This window comes from Anomaloglossus baeobatrachus, chromosome 3 (assembly GCF_048569485.1).
Source record: "Anomaloglossus baeobatrachus isolate aAnoBae1 chromosome 3, aAnoBae1.hap1, whole genome shotgun sequence".
Lineage (NCBI taxonomy): Eukaryota > Metazoa > Chordata > Amphibia > Anura > Aromobatidae > Anomaloglossus > Anomaloglossus baeobatrachus.
This window is the reverse complement of record NC_134355.1, coordinates 706121394-706137860: the sequence shown is the minus strand read 5'-3', so window position 1 is coordinate 706137860 and position 16467 is coordinate 706121394.

Below are 16467 nucleotides of genomic sequence, written 5' to 3'. Positions count from 1 at the left end.
GTCCTCCGGCAGGTTGTTTTGTTGCTGCTCCACAACTCCATCTTCATTCTATTCCCCCTGTCCCGGAGATGCTCATAGATGCTGCAGTCCCCCCACCGGTCAGTCTGACGCCATGCTCCTCAGTCACTAATCCCCTCCCCTTGGATCTCCCTCCTTCCTCTAGGACACATAGTGAGCCTTACCCCGAACCTGACGAGGAACAGCCCTCACCCAAATATGTCTCCTTCAACCCCACCCAGTCAGCGGCATTCATCCACCGCCTGCCAGATCCTGAAATTAACCCTATGCAATTTTATAGAGAAATGCTACAGGCCCACCAGTTGTGTTTAGCTGCTCTGAAGGACTTTGTTAATCTCACCAAGGTAAAAGCGGGAGACGGTTTTTGGCCCTTAAAGCCACAGCGTATCCAACAGCAACCAAACCCTGTTGTGAATCCGCCCCGGTCCAACAATAGATCCAATCAGCATTTTGACAATAATCAACATGGCCAACAAAGCCAATATCTGAGTTGTTGGCGTTGTGGCCAGCCCGGTCACTATCGGAGAGAGTGTCGTACCCCACAATCCCAATTTGTGGTTATCTACCCTCAAAACCATGACCAAAACCTGCAGCACATAAATCCACAATGAAGGTGTGGCCAATCAGGTTCTACCGTGATGGTCAGTTCAAACCAGGGGTTTTCTACATCTGTGACTCGCAGGGGCCCCTATTAAATTTATGGTGGACACTAGGGCGGCCAATTGTATTGTTAAAATATTTTATATACCACCTGATCATACCCTGCCCCTTTCTAATGACGTCCTTACTCTGGTGGGCGTAGATGGATTACCAACTACGCATACACTCTGACCATTCTTCTACCGGTAGGATCTTTCCCAGTAATTTACAACCAGTTTGTGTTGTCAAAAAATCTGTCCAGTCAATTTACCAAAATTTGATTTGTTGAATAGATTAAAGGCCGCCATAAATTATGATGGAGAAGGAGGTATTACTCTCACCCTGACTAAATTATATTTCCCAGAAGGGTGTGAGGAGACTTGTTTTCTACGGGCACTCCCCACTGTGATGCTCTCTATGACATCTGCTGATGAATCTGATGTGGACTATTATGGTCAAAAGGGCCTAATGTTGTGGGTAAATTCCCTGTAGATCCAGTAATGATCTACCTGATGCCAGGTGTGCCTTTTCCCAGAGTATCACAGTATCCCTTTAAATTAGCCCAAAAAACGGGTCTTCAAGGCCAAATTGACAGTTTGTTACACAGCGGAGTACTAATACACTGTGTTTTCCTTTGTAATTCACCTTTGTTTTTTTAAAAAAAAAAAGAAAAAACAAAAAAATAAAAGAGAGAAAGAAATCAGCCCCAGAAGATCCCCCGAGATACCGAGTCTTCCCCAACCTTCTCTAATGACACAGACGGGAGCCCCGGACTGCTTGCCCCCTTGCTGCAGTGATTTCCAGTCCCAAGCCACCCGTCCTAATGATGCCTTCCTTTTCACTCCATCCATGTTAAAGCTTCTGTGATTAACCTTACAGAAAAGGAGATATCTGCAGCCACTACTTGCATCCTTAAAAGATAAGGGCATCCGATACCGTTGGGGGTTCCCGTTTGCCATCATAGCCTCAAAAGATGGTCGTACGGCTGTGCTACGCTCTACTCAGGACCTCCCAGCCTTCTGCACTGACCTGGGAATCCATTCACCCTCCCTGGTAGACTGGGAATTAGAGATGCCATCCAATCCACCCCGTCCGGTCTGGCAACAAGTGGACTCTGAGGGGGGATCTCCCTCATCACGGCCTAAGGCACGACCGGCTACGACCTGAGATGACAATTTTATTTTTTCTTTCTTCTAGGAACTGGAGCCTTGAGTTTGAGTCTCTGGTTTCAGGCTGCAGTCCCCCCCTTGGGGGGTGGTTTCATGCCCTCCCCGATTTATTATAAGGACTTTGGTTGGTCTTTTCTTTCATAAGTAGCTGTTCACTTTCTTCTTTTTCTTTTTTGATATTGATATATCTGGTTAAGATTCCTCATATCATTTGCATTGGTTTGCTACTAGGGCGGTGAGAACTGAATACTCCCCTCTCTTAGATGTTTAGAATCTAGCTTTAGACACTGACTGTGATAGCAGTGTGTCCATAGCTACAAACCCCCTTTAAGGGTTAGAGTTACCCTGGTTCCTCCTACGGAAGAGTTGGTATAGGAGGTTAGGGTTTAGATATTGGTAAAGTTTTAAGTTATGCCAATTTTTTCTTCTTTGACCCTGACCGGGGAGGACGGAAGCGGAGGTGAAGGCTTTCGCCTGTGGCTTCACTCCTCTCCGGTAACATTTGTGACATGTAAATGTTATGCTCTATATGTTATGTGTTTTGTCATTGTCTTTTACCATTCCTTATGTGTTTACCCTGATTGTGGTGAGGGAATCTTTAGTACCCCATTGAGAGACATCCATCATGGGCCGTCAGGCAAGTTTGAGATGGGCAATACCCGGTTAGCCTTTGTATGTAATGCTAATTTTGCTTTATACTACTATAACTTAAAATATGGTTAAAATTTTAACACTAAATGTTAAGGGTTTAAAATCAAACATTAAGAGGCGAATGGCACCAGGTGAGATGCGGACCCAGCGAGCTGATGTGGTTTTCTTGCAGGAAACGCACTTGAATCTCAACGGGAACTGCAATTTCGCCAAACACCTTTACCCTACGATTTTTTTAGCCTCCCAGGAAAGGAAAAAAGCCGGTGTGGCGATTTTGATATCAAGGACCTGTCCCATTCAAGTTACTACCTCCCTGGCAGACCCACAGGGTAGATACCTTATCCTACAAGGGACATATAAGGAAGTTCCAATCCTTTTGTGTAACATTTACGCCCCTAACACCTCCCAGATCCTCTTTTTGAACCGGGTATTCCTCAAATTAACACGCCTTCCCCCCTCAGTGTGGATTGTGGGTGGAGATTTTAACACTATTTTCTCTGACTCTTTAGACAGGTTGACCATTAACAATCAATTGTCGAGCCTGTCTCAACGTAAATTGACAGCTGCCTTTCGAAGACTGATCCGCAGGTTTGCCTTATTTGATTTGTGGCGAGTTAAACATCCCTCAGAAAAAACCTTTACCTTCTACTCTCCCCCTCATGGTACACACACCAGGATCGATTTCTTCTTTGGCAACATTCAGGCCCTTAGATTGACGGGCAAAGTGGATATTGGTGCAATAACGTGGTCAGACCACGCGCCATTGACTCTCACCCTAGATCAGAGAACCCAACGTACAAGAGTCTGCCACTGGAGGCTCAATGAGTCGCTCCTCAAGAGAACTTCCTACAGAGACAAACTGGAAGCGGGGCTGATGGAATACTTTGAGAACAATGAGGGGTCAGTGCCCAATTTTTCTACTGTTTGGAAAGCCCATAAGGCCGTCTTTAGAGGGCAATGCATAGTATTAAGCTCCCGCATCAAAAAAGATAGACTATATCAGAGAGATCAGCTCCTTAAAAGTCTCAGAGACTTAGAAAATAGGATGACCCTTAACCCATCAATATGTACCCTTAGAGCTATAGTAAAGACTCGTGCCCAACTGAAAGACTTAGCAGTCAATATAACAGAAAAATTGCTACTTTATAGAAAGCATAAATACTATGACAAAGGAAATAAATCTCACTCCCTTTTAGCCCGCCAACTTAGGGAGGATAGGGAGAACTCATCCATTTATGCCTTGAGAGATTCGGGAGGGAATACGTTCTATGACCCCACTAAAGTTGCAAAGATTTTTTAGGATTATTTGTCAGGATTGTATTCTTTGCCCAGCACTCTTCCTACAGACCCAGGAAAACAGAGGGAGCTAATCCACTCCTTTCTTGAGCAGTGTAAGCTGCCTACTCTTACTAAGAATGCTGTAAACACACTGAATAAAGAAATCACGTGTGAAGAGGTAGGAGAGGTGCTTAAATTACTTCCTAATGGAAAATCACCGGGTCCAGATGGTCTGACATACTTCTACTACAAGGCGTTTGCGGATCGACTTACCCCCTATTTAGTTAAATTATTTAATAGCTTCCTCACGGGCTCCCCTATACCCACAAGTATGTTACATTCATATATTACGCTCATACCCAAACCTGGGAAGGATGCTCTGGAATGTGCCAACTATAGGCCCATAGCACTCCTTAATGCTGATTTGAAAATCTTCACTAAACTACTAGCTCTACGCCTTTCAGTTCTACTTCCTCACCTAATACATAAAGACCAGGTGGGTTTTGTCCCTTGTAGACAGGGAGGGGACAATACTAGGAAGATCATTGACTTAGTAGAGGTTGTTAATAAGACAGAGAGTGAAGCACTCCTTCTTAGTTTGGATGCGGAGAAGGCGTTTGACCGTCTGGGGTGGCCATTCATGTTCGAAACATTGCATCATTTTGGAATTTCGGGTGCATTCATTACTGCCCTGAAAAGTCTATATTCATGCCCCTCAGCTTCGGTCAAGCTTCCTTATGCCACATCTCAACCCTTTCAAATACACAATGGCACTCGTCAGGGATGCCCTTTGTCCCCCCTTCTCTTTGTCATGTGTATTGAACCATTGGCTGCTGCTATTCGCAATGACCCTAATATAAGTGGAGTAATGGTACGAGATAAGGAGTTTAAGCTATCCTTATATGCGGATGATGTCCTATTGATCTTGTCCCAACCACATATCACCCTCCCGAATTTGCATTCCTTGTTACTACAATTTGGAAGGTTGTCAGGGTATAGGGTCAACCAGAACAAAACGGAAGCTCTGCCTCTTAATATTCCACAGGTGCGGGTCTCCTCCTTACAGGAAAACTACAACTATAAATGGAAAAACATATCCTTGACATACCTTGGGATACAATTAACATCTAAGTATAAGCTCTTGTATCAGCAGAACTATCCTAGTTTATTTACTGAGATAAAAAGGCTCCTGCTCAATTGGAATAAGCTCCCATTGTCTCTGTTTGGAAGAATCTCTGCAGTCAAAATGTCTGTTCTGCCAAAGCTCCTTTACCTGTTTGAGACCCTTCCGGTGTGTGTACCATACAAAGAATTGCGCAACATTCAGTCTAGTATACTTCAATTTGTTTGGGCCCAGAAGAGACATAGAATCAAGAAAACAACACTATTTGACAGTAAACTGAGAGGAGGCCTGGGGGTCCCTGATATTACTAAGTACTACTGGGCAGCACACTTACGTCACATCCCTGCATGGTCTAATCGCAGTGCCTTCTCTAGATGGATGGAAATAGAGAAGTTATGGCTAGCCCCATTACACCCTAACTCCTACCTTTGGGGCACCTCATCTAATAAGCCTGATCCACATACCCTGGGCCCTATAGCCTTTACGAAGAGGATATGGGACTGTTGTGTCAAGAAGTTTCCACTTAAATCTGAACACTCTCCATTGACTTCTTTTCTTTTTAATCCCAGAAGGCCGGACGGTATGCAGGGTACAGCGACTAAAACGTGGTTTGACAGGAAACTCTTTTGCTTTGCTGACATAGTAGACGCACGTTCCAGAGTCCTTCTCCCATACGCCACCATAGCTGCTAAATTTAATCTCCCAGGCAATTCCCAATATCGGTATTTACAAGTTAGACACCTGATGCACTCCCTTTTTACCTCCTTAGAAGTCTCTATCCCTACACTTTTTGAGAGATTATGCAGAGCTGGGGCCTCTACTAAAGGCCTCATCTCCGATATATATCGTATTTTAATGGCCCCATGCCCAGAAGACAAGCCAAAGCATACATATATGAGGAAATGGGAAGATTTCCTTGGTGAGTCCATTCCCTTGTGTATGTGGAAGCGGATCTGGGATACGGCCTCTAAGACATCTTCATGCTATGTCTATAAGGAAAATCAGTATAAATTACTCATGTATTGGTATCACACCCCATCACTACTACATAAACTAAACCCAGCTATACCTGACAATTGTTGGAGGTGTGGAGCCACAGGAGGAGACATACCGCACATATTCTGGGTATGCCCCAATATCCAGTGTTTCTGGAGGTTGGTGCAATCTCTTATTTATAAAGTAACTAATCTTCGGATTCCCCTGGACCCTAAATTCTATTTATTAAATATACCACTTGCTCAGCTGGGGAAAAGAGTGAAGCGGTTACTATTACACATGACCACATGTCACACTCCCGATGCCTCAGCACCGCTCCTTACCCACTGATCCGGCCTCACCGTCATTGCACTGCTCCTTAACCACTGATCCAGTCCACGTGTCCACCGGTCATGGCTGCCGCTCCCGCTCGTGCTCTCCTGTGTCCTGCTCCTGGTCTTATGAGTCTGACTCTGAGTTTTAGCCACATGGTTCTGTATAGGACCAGGCCACGCCCACTCTCCTGGTCTTATAGGCCCAGCACACCTGCAGCAGGAAATGACATGAGACTGTGCTGGGTATATAAGACTGGTCTTTCCATGTGGGCGGTGCCTGATCAACGTGTCTTGAAGCTTAGTCTTATGAGCTAGGTGCTCAGGTCCTCTTGCGCCGTGTCCCATTACCTGGACTACTGTTTGTATTTGCTACCTGGCACCTGTACCAGTGACTTTGGTCTTCCCGTCCCCTGTGGGACGCGGCTCCCGTCCCGGCTACGCCAGTGCTCCGGCTGCCGTGTACCCTGCCCCCCGGTGGGGTGCTCGGTCCAGAGGATCCACCTCCTGGGTCTACCAGTCCTCCCGGTCCTGACAGATTGATCAGGCCATGGATTCCGCCGGAGCACAAGCGTCTGAGCTGGCTGAACTACGCCAGGAACTGGTGCAACAGCGTGACACTTTACACCGCATATTGAAGTTCCTGACGTCTGTGGACCACCGGTTGTACACATTACAGACCGCCGCCTCGTCTCCGTCGACGCAGCAGACAGCGTCTAAGTCCGAACCTGTTGTCCCCTCGGCTTCACAACTCCGCCTCGCTGCTCCGCCTCGCTATGCGGGGGATCCCAAGACCTGCAGAGGCTTCTTGAACCAGTGCTCCCTGCATTTCAAGTTGCTTCCCCATTTGTTTGTTTCAGACCAAGCTAAGGTGGCCTTTCTAATGTCCCATCTGGAAGGCGAAGCATTGGCCTGGATGAATCCTTTGTGGGAGAATGAGGACCCAGTGACCACCGACCTCTTGGAATTCCTGCAGGCCTTCCGTGATACCTTTGATGAACCGGGACGCACCACCGTGGTTACCTCCTCGCTCCTCCGGCTACGCCAAGGAACCCTGACGGTGGGCCAGTACGCCATCCAGTTCCGCACGCTTGCCTCCGAGCTAGGCTGGAACAACGAGGCATTGACGGCAGCCTTTTGGGAGGGCCTGTCGGGCCGCATTAAGGACGAATTAGCCGGTCGTGATGTTCCCCGTACGTTGGACGCTTTGATATCCCTAGCCACCCGGATTGATCTCCGTTTTCAGGAACGGACCAAGGAGGTATCCCGGGAGAAGCGACCAGTCCGTCATGCCTTTGTCCTGCAGAGGTCTACCGTTCCCCCGCCATTGCCTTCCTGTGATTCAACTCCCGAACCAATGCAAATTGACCGACTGAACCAAGCTGAGCAACGCCGAGCAGAGCGACTCGCCCAGGGCCTGTGTTTCTATTGTGGAAGCGGTTCACATCTGCTCCGCTCATGCCCTGAGAGACCAGATAGACCCCGGGTCCAAGGGATGGTGGGAACCGCCACCCTTAGCACCGGAATCCCCTCTGTTCCAGTTACGCAGACTGTCCAGGTGACGACGGAGAAGATCAGGTTCACAGCAGAGGCCCACATTGATTCTGGGGCAGCGGGTAATTTCATACACCAGTCTGCAGTGAACCGATACCAGGTACCTGTGATCCCGCTTGCCAAGCCCCTCTGGTTCGCCTCCGTGGATGGTAAACCACTATACGAACCTGTCCGGTATACCACTGAACCCGTGAGACTTCAGGTTGGCACTTTGCATACTGAGACCATTGCCTTCTATGTCATCCCAAGAATGGCTCCTGAGCTCCTGCTGGGTCTGCCCTGGCTTCAACTCCATGACCCTGCCATTAGTTGGCGCTCTGGCGCTATTACTCGCTGGGGGCCCTTGTGTCATGACCACTGCCTACAGCCCGTTCCTCGGCCCCTGTCACCTGAACCTGTTATGCCGCAGGAAGAGGAAGAGGTGACGATGCAGTCCAGTGCCGTACCACAACTCCTGTCACTTGTGCCTGTGGTGACACCGGAACCAGAAGAGACGACGCACTCCAGTGTCGTTCCACCGTCCCTGACAATTGAGACTTTGATGCCACCGGCTACTGAGGATGAGACACTGTCCTGTACCCGGTCCGCGACGCCCGATCCGGTCGTCCACGACCCCGGTCCTACTTCTGTCTGTCCTCCGCTTCCCGTTGCCCCTGTTGCCACTACTGGTAGATCGTCGGCTAAGCGTCGTGCGGCCAAGAAGGCGGCACGGGGTCAGCGGTCCTTCCCCGCCTTTGCCTTGGTTCCTGGTCCGGTGACTCAATCCGGGGTGCCCCTGGGGTACTGTGCACGGAGGGGGGGGGCATAGAGGGGGGGTACTGTCACGCTCCCGATGCCTCAGCACAGCTCCTTACCCACTGATCCGGCCTCACTGTCATTGCACTGCTCCTTAACCACTGATCCAGTCCACGTGTCCACCGGTCATGGCTGCCGCTCCCGCTCGTGCTCTCCTGTGTCCTGCTCCTGGTCTTATGAGTCTGACTCTGAGTTTTAGCCACATGGTTCTGTATAGGACCAGGCCGCGCCCACTCTCCTGGTCTTATAGGCCCAGCACACCTGCAGCAGGAAATGACATGAGGCTGTGCTGGGTATATAAGACTGGCCTTTCCATGTGGGCGGCGCCTGATCAACGTGTCTTGAAGCTTAGTCTTATGAGCTAGGTGCTCAGGTCCTCTTGTGCCGTGTCCCATTACCTGGACTACTGTTTGTCTTTGCTACCTGGCACCTGTAGCAGTGACTTTGGTCTTCCCGTCCCCTGTGGGCCGCGGCTCCCGTCCCGGCTACGCCAGTGCTCCGGCTGCCGTGTACCCTGCCCCCCGGTGGGGTGCTCGGTCCAGAGAATCCACCTCCTGGGTCTACCAGTCCTCCCGGTCCTGACACCACAGCAGCTAGATGTCTAATTGCCCGTAACTGGAGGTTGGCCCATCCACCCTCACTTACAGATCTCCAATCTCGGATCCAAGATGTGAGAAGGATGGAGTATTTATCTGCCCTGTCAAATAACACAGTAGATCTTTTTGAGAGTGTTTGGTCACTTTGGGACACTTATTGGGCCAACAAAGAATAACAGTGAAGTACGGTCTTGATTGAAGCCTGATATGCTCACCCTCCCCAATCCATCCCCCCCTCCCTTATGTTTCCCGTCTAGTATTGTATTGTTCATCTTGTCATATTCCCTGTTTTCAGTGTATTAGTGGATAATGTGTATACTGATTTCTGGTTTACAGTTATTGCTAACAAGCTTGTGAGACATATCTATGCATCCATGTACTTTTTCTGTATCTGTTCTAAAAACTTAATAAAACATTCAGTTATAAAAAAAAAGCTTCTGTGAATATATGTTTCTGTAATGAAAGTTCTGCCCATGGCCCCTCTGGTATCTGTTTCTGCCCACCAGCCGTTCTGATACCACCACCCTGACTCTGGCTGCCCGCAGCGAGACGTGGGTGTGACAGGGAAAGGTGGGGGCTAAGTCAGCTCCTAAAAAAAACCCCAACAAACTGACGAAGTAGAGAAAAGAAAAAAAAAATAGTTTCAGCAGAGATTTGCAGGACTGCATGTGTTTCACGTTTTACTGAAAAGTGCTTTTCTCGGCTGGTAGGGTGGGTTTTGTTTAACCCTTAGAGTTCAAAATTTCACAGGAGATTATCAATACTATCCTGCTAATATCTAAATAATGAAATTAACTTTCACGGGAAAAGTATATTTCTTAAAATATACAAATTAGTTTTTTGTTTTTATGGCTATATTTTGATTTTATGTTTCTGCATACAGACTGCCAGTATTAATTAGTTTCCTTTCTGTTGTAGATACAAAATATATACGAACCGTGTTGTCTATTGTAAGGTTTAAAAATTCCCCAGCAGTGTATAAGTTTTATTCATCGGTTGGTGTGACGGGGGTGTACAACAGAGCAAAGGATGGACGAGGCCTAGGGACGATCCAACAGGTTTATTCACAAGAACACTGGAACAGCACACGATAAGTCCACGTAAAACAGATTCGGGGGCCCTTCCCGACAATCCTCGGACCAGATAACAAAGCAATCGTCCTTACAGTAGTCCAAAGAGTTCCACACAATCCCACGGGCCGCCACACAGGCCTAGCTCCGTCCGTGTCCACAGCCACCCAGGCTGGGAGCTCCTTCTTCCCTTAGTTTCAGCTCACTCTGAAGTTACAAAAAGGGAAATGCATTGTCTGTGCTCCTTGACCAGCCCACCATGTTCAGGGGGTGGGGGTTACACATCCTATCATCAATGGTTTGGTCCATCACAGGGCTCCAATATGTCTGCCAGCCACAGTAGATGAAGGGATCCCCTGCTGTGCAGAACAATGACTATTCCTTCACTGGCCAATGCAATTACAGACTAGATACACAACTCTGGATAGAAGAGGACAGGCTATTTACATAATCACATTAGATGCCAAGACTACAATTGTATGAGAGAGACACATTGAGACCAGTAGCTCTGCCAAGGAAATACATGAATTACAACTAATACAACCAGGAAAATATACATATCATGACATAGTATCACAGCATATACAGTGAGAGGGTAAATTACATCTTCGCAATCCCTCCCCCTCCCAACTTGTGTACGTACTAGGGACCTCTACAGGTCACTGGTTAAGTACACACAGGCAGAGCGTTACTTACATGTGGCTTCATGCAGCCACGAATTGGCATCGTAGCTCTCCCACATCATTGCCCAGGAGAACAGCTGCAGGCAGACCACCCATCACCCCAACCACACATCGCCTGACCCCAAAACCAAAGTTCAGATCCACAGTGGCTGTGGGAATAGTCCTCCATTGTCCACCAGCCAGTTCAATAACAATCCCAGGTCCTCTATGGATTGCCTCAGGCCGAACCACTCGGGGATCAGCCAGTGTGAGGAAAGCACCCGAGTCACAAAATCCAACAAGTCTCTGTCCATCCAGTGCAACCTCCTGCAAGTGCTTACCTCGATGAGCAGAAGTCGTCATAACTGCGGGTCGCACCCCGTAAACTCCTGGTGGTGCAACATGGGGGGCTGAGTCACTAGGCCAGTCCTCACATAACGGTGCCACATCTTCCTCCATGGCACTGGGCTGTAAATAATTAACAATCCGATTGGGTGCAGGATCAGTCCTCATTTGAACAGCTGGGCAGGAGACTTGCCGATGCCCTGGCTGTCCACATTGATAGCATCTGAGCTGGGTCTCCCTCCATCCAAGGCGTCCTCTTGGGTAAGGGGTAGGGGAACTTGGAGGCCGGCTCCCACCTGAAGGTGCTGTAGGGGTTTGAGGATGATTCCTCCATGGCCTGGCTGGGCATGAGGCCTGAAAATGCCCGGGATGCCTACAAACATAACACCTGCGCTCTGTTACTTCCTCTCCCCGGCGTATTCCAGAAAGTGCAGTAGAAGCAACTGGAGGCACATTAACACGGGTATCAACATGTGGTGGCTTAGAGGAACGGGGAACAATGGGGACAGAATAACTGGGGGCATCCGGTGTTGTGGAGCTGTTAGGCGTCTCTCCATCCTCCAACAGAACCCTCCACTGAGGCTTGATGGTGAGAGCCTCATCAGCGAGAGCAGCAGCTTCCTCCACTGTCGCTGGTTTTCTCTCACGCACCCATTCCCGGATCTCAGCGGGGCACTGGGCAAAGAATTGTTCTTTTAGGATGACCTGCAGGAAGGTCTCCCAAGATAAGGCCTCCTCTGCCTCCAGCCAGCGATTACATATTTGTTTGAGTCTATGAGCATATATCTTAAAAGACACTTCCCCATCACAGGCTAAAGCACGGAACTGAGTCCTGTAAGTGTCTGGGGTCACAGCATAATGTTCTAGAATAGTCTGTTTAATATCCGCATACTCACAGTTCCACCGAGGGTCCATAGCTCTATAGGCTTCAGCAGCTCCCCCCTCTAGGAGCCCAACCAGATGCCGGACACGCTCCCTGTCCGGGACTTCCATTAATCGACACTGATGCTCAAAGTCCTGGAAGAAGCCCTCAATGTCGCCTGCAGCCTCATTAAACGGCTTAAAGTCTTTGCGGGACACCCTGGGAAGTTCCCTCATGATGGGTGCTGGGGTTACAGTCTGTCTGGAACCTCTCGCGGCTTCCACAGCGAGCTCCTTATCCAGCAGTGCCATCTCCTCAATCCTGCGCTCCTTCTCTTTAGCTCCACGCATGGCCTCCCTCTTATCTTCTATGGTGGCCTCATCTCCAAGCAGTGCCATCTCCTCCTTGTACCACACAACCCATTGACTTTTTTGGGTATTCACCTCCGGCTGCCGTCTTTCTTCCGTTTGCTGTGAGGATCCTTCCTCCACGTCATTTTGCGAACAGACTCCTTCTAGCGCCTCAATCAGCTGCTCCTTGGAGAGTCCTTTGAAACGAACTCCTACTTCACGGGCCTTTGATTGCAGGCTCCCCAGAGTCCAGGTCTTGTACTCTGCAGTGCTGGTTCCTGATGTTGAGCCATTGTCCTCCATTCCTTCTGCTCTGATCCCAGCGCTGCCAACCAGTTTGTGACGGGGGTGTACAACAGAGCAAAGGATGGACGAGGCCTAGGGACGATCCAACAGGTTTATTCACAAGAACACTGGAACAGCACACGATAAGTCCACGTAAAACAGATTCGGGGGCCCTTCCCGACAATCCTCGGACCGGATAACAAAGCAATCGTCCTTACAGTAGTCCAAAGAGTTCCACACAATCCCACGGGCCGCCACACAGGCCTAGCTCCGTCCGTGTCCACAGCCACCCCGGCTGGGAGCTCCTTCTTCCCTTAGTTTCAGCTCACTCTGAAGTTACAAAAAGGGAAATGCATTGTCTGTGCTCCTTGACCAGCCCACCATGTTCAGGGGGTGGGGGTTACACATCCTATCATCAATGGTTTGGTCCATCACAGGGCTCCAATATGTCTGCCAGCCACAGTAGATGAAGGGATCCCCTGCTGTGCAGAACAATGACTATTCCTTCACTGGCCAATGCAATTACAGACTAGATACACAACTCTGGATAGAAGAGGACAGGCTATTTACATAATCACATTAGATGCCAAGACTACAATTGTATGAGAGAGACACATTGAGACCAGTAGCTCCCCCAAGGAAATACATGAATTACAACTAATACAACCAGGAAAATATACATATCATGACATAGTATCACAGCATATACAGTGAGAGGGTAAATTACATCTTCACAATCGGTTAATCATATTGTCTGCTGTTATAAAAATGTGAATTTTATCAAATTAGTATATAAAAAACAAAAAACAAAAAATAAAATGGGGAGAAGATATCTACTATTATATTTTCCAGCAGTAGAAGGCGCAGCAGACATATTGGATAGGCTTTAAAGCTGGCCTTTCTTTTGCAACAGTTATGTCATGTTTATTGGACTACTATGAAACATGTCTGTTATAAGAATGATCTAATGCACATTTCTTTTAGTTTTTGTTTTTATAGATGAAACCAGATGGTGGTTGATTCTGCACTGGATATGCTACGGTTTGCACAACATGAGGTAGTCTAAATTTAGGCCACTCCCTCCCCTCCTATCGGTACAGGAGGAAGTGACGTAAGTCCCTCTCTAGGTGGGAGGAGCAGAGGTAGGTAAGATAGTCAAAATGTATGTAGGATATAGATCTTTCCTGTTGTCAAATGAGCTAGGTATACTGAAGATAAAGTCTAGATCTGAGCTGATGGAATCGGATGGAGATCCTGTATTGCAAATATAAAAATGGCTATTTTTGAGCACATACATTATGTTATACTATAACATATTGTTTAATCAGACAGACAAAGGGTACATGGTTACAAAATCTTGTGTATCCTTAAGGGTTTCTGTGTGTTTGTCTTGAATATACAGACAGACAATATACCATTGTAAGAGAATCCTTATGATTTACTTTAGTTCAACAATCTGATGTTTTATGGGTTTGCTATATACACAGACAGACAATACAGTTAGGTCCAGAAATATTTGGACAGTGGCACAAGTTTTGTTATTTTAGCTGTTTACAAAAACATGTTCAGAAATACAATTATATATATAATATGGGTTGAAAGTGCACACTCCCAGCTGCAATATGAGAGTTTTCACATCCAAATCGGAGAAAGGGTTTAGGAATCATAGCTCTGTAATGCATAGCCTCCTCTTTTTCAAGGGACCAAAAGTAATTGGACAAGGGACTCTAAGGGCTGCAATTAACTCTGAAGGCGTCTCCCTCGTTAACCTGTAATCAATGAAGTAGTTAAAAGGTCTGGGGTTGATTACAGGTGTGTGGTTTTGCATTTGGAAGCTGTTGCTGTGACCAGACAACATGCGGTCTAAGGAACTCTCAATTGAGGTGAAGCAGAACATCCTGAGGCTGAAAAAAAAGAAAAAATCCATCAGAGAGATAGCAGACATGCTTGGAGTAGCAAAATCAATAGTCGGGTACATTCTGAGAAAAAAGGAATTCACTGGTGAGCTTGGGAACTCAAAAAGGCCTGGGCGTCTACGGATGACAACAGTGGTGGATGATCGCCGCATACTTTCTTTGGTGAAGAAGAACCCGTTCACAACATCAACTGAAGTCCAGAACACTCTCAGTGAAGTAGGTGTATCTGTCTCTAAGTCAACAGTAAAGAGAAGACTCCAAGGGTTCACATCTAGATGCAAACCATTCATCAATTCCAAAAATAGACAGGCCAGAGTTAAATTTGCTGAAAAACACCTCATGAAGCCAGCTCAGTTGTAAAAAAGTATTCTATGGACAGATGAGACAAAGATCAACCTGTACCAGAATGATGGGAAGAAAAAAGTTTGGAGAAGAAAGGGAACGGCACATGATCCAAGGCACACCACATCCTCTGTAAAACATGGTGGAGGCAACGTGATGACATGGGCATGCATGGCTTTCAATGGCACTGGGTCACTTGTGTTTATTGATGACATAACAGCAGACAAGAGTAGCCGGATGAATTCTGAAGTGTACCGGGATATACTTTCAGCCCAGATTCAGCCAAATGCCGCAAAGTTGATCGGACGGCACTTCATAGTAAACATGGACAATGACCCCAAGCATACAGCCAAAGCTACCCAGGAGTTCATGAGTGCAAAAAAGTGGAACATTCTGCAATGGCCAAGTCAATCACCAGATCTTAACCCAATTGAGCATGCATTTCACTTGCTCAAATCCAGACTTAAGACGGAAAGATCCACAAACAAGCAAGACCTGAAGGCTGCGGCTGTAAAGGCATGGCAAAGCATTAAGAAGGAGGAAACCCAGCGTTTGGTGATGTCCATGGGTTTCAGACTTAAGGCAGTGATTGCCTCCAAAGGATTCGCAACAAAATATTGAAAATAAAAATTTTTTTTTTGGGTTTGGTTTATTTGTCCAATTACTTTTGACCTCCTAAAATGTGGAGTGTTTGTAAAGAAATGTGACAATTCCTACAGTTTCTATCAGATATTTTTGTTCAAACCTTCAAATTAAACGTTACAATCTGCACTTGAATTCTGTTGTAGAGGTTTCATTTCAAATCCAATGTGGTGGCATGCAGAGCCCAACTCGCGAAAATTGTGTCACTGTCCAAATATTTCTGGACCTAACCGTATATCCATTTACCTAGCTCAAATACCTGATGTGTATTCTTGGGAGATTTGAATGTCTGTGGGTTTATTACCCCATTGACTGATGTGTGGTGTATCTCTGATTCATCTATGCCCAAAGACTGGCCATCAAAGGGCATGGATCAATAAAACTACAACACATTAACTCTAAGGCTTGTAATATTGTTCAAGCCTCTATAAGATCAGATGAAATATAGCACAGACAGAAGCTCGTGTTTGCTGCTCCGTGAGACGTCCGGGCATTGATGTCCAGGAGTTCTCTGTCTATGTCATGCTTCTCTGACTGTAGTTCCAGACAGATGATGTTCCAAAACTCCTTGGTGATGTAAGTATTTAACTGTACTTAACCTTTGTATGTTCAATATACAAAAGTGTACGCAATATCATACTTTTCCTTTAAGTTTGTATTTCATATTAACCTTTATAATAAAATTACTTAATTGCCTTCTTTAAAGCCGTATCTGAACCTTAGTGCTAAAATATAGCAAAACAGATCCCCGCACAGGTGCAGCTGACCAAGAAGCAGTGAACGGGCCTAGAGTTGAGGAGTCCTTTACCAATGCATATGGACCATACCTCGGTGGCACCTGTCACGTCAGTGACTTCTGTCAC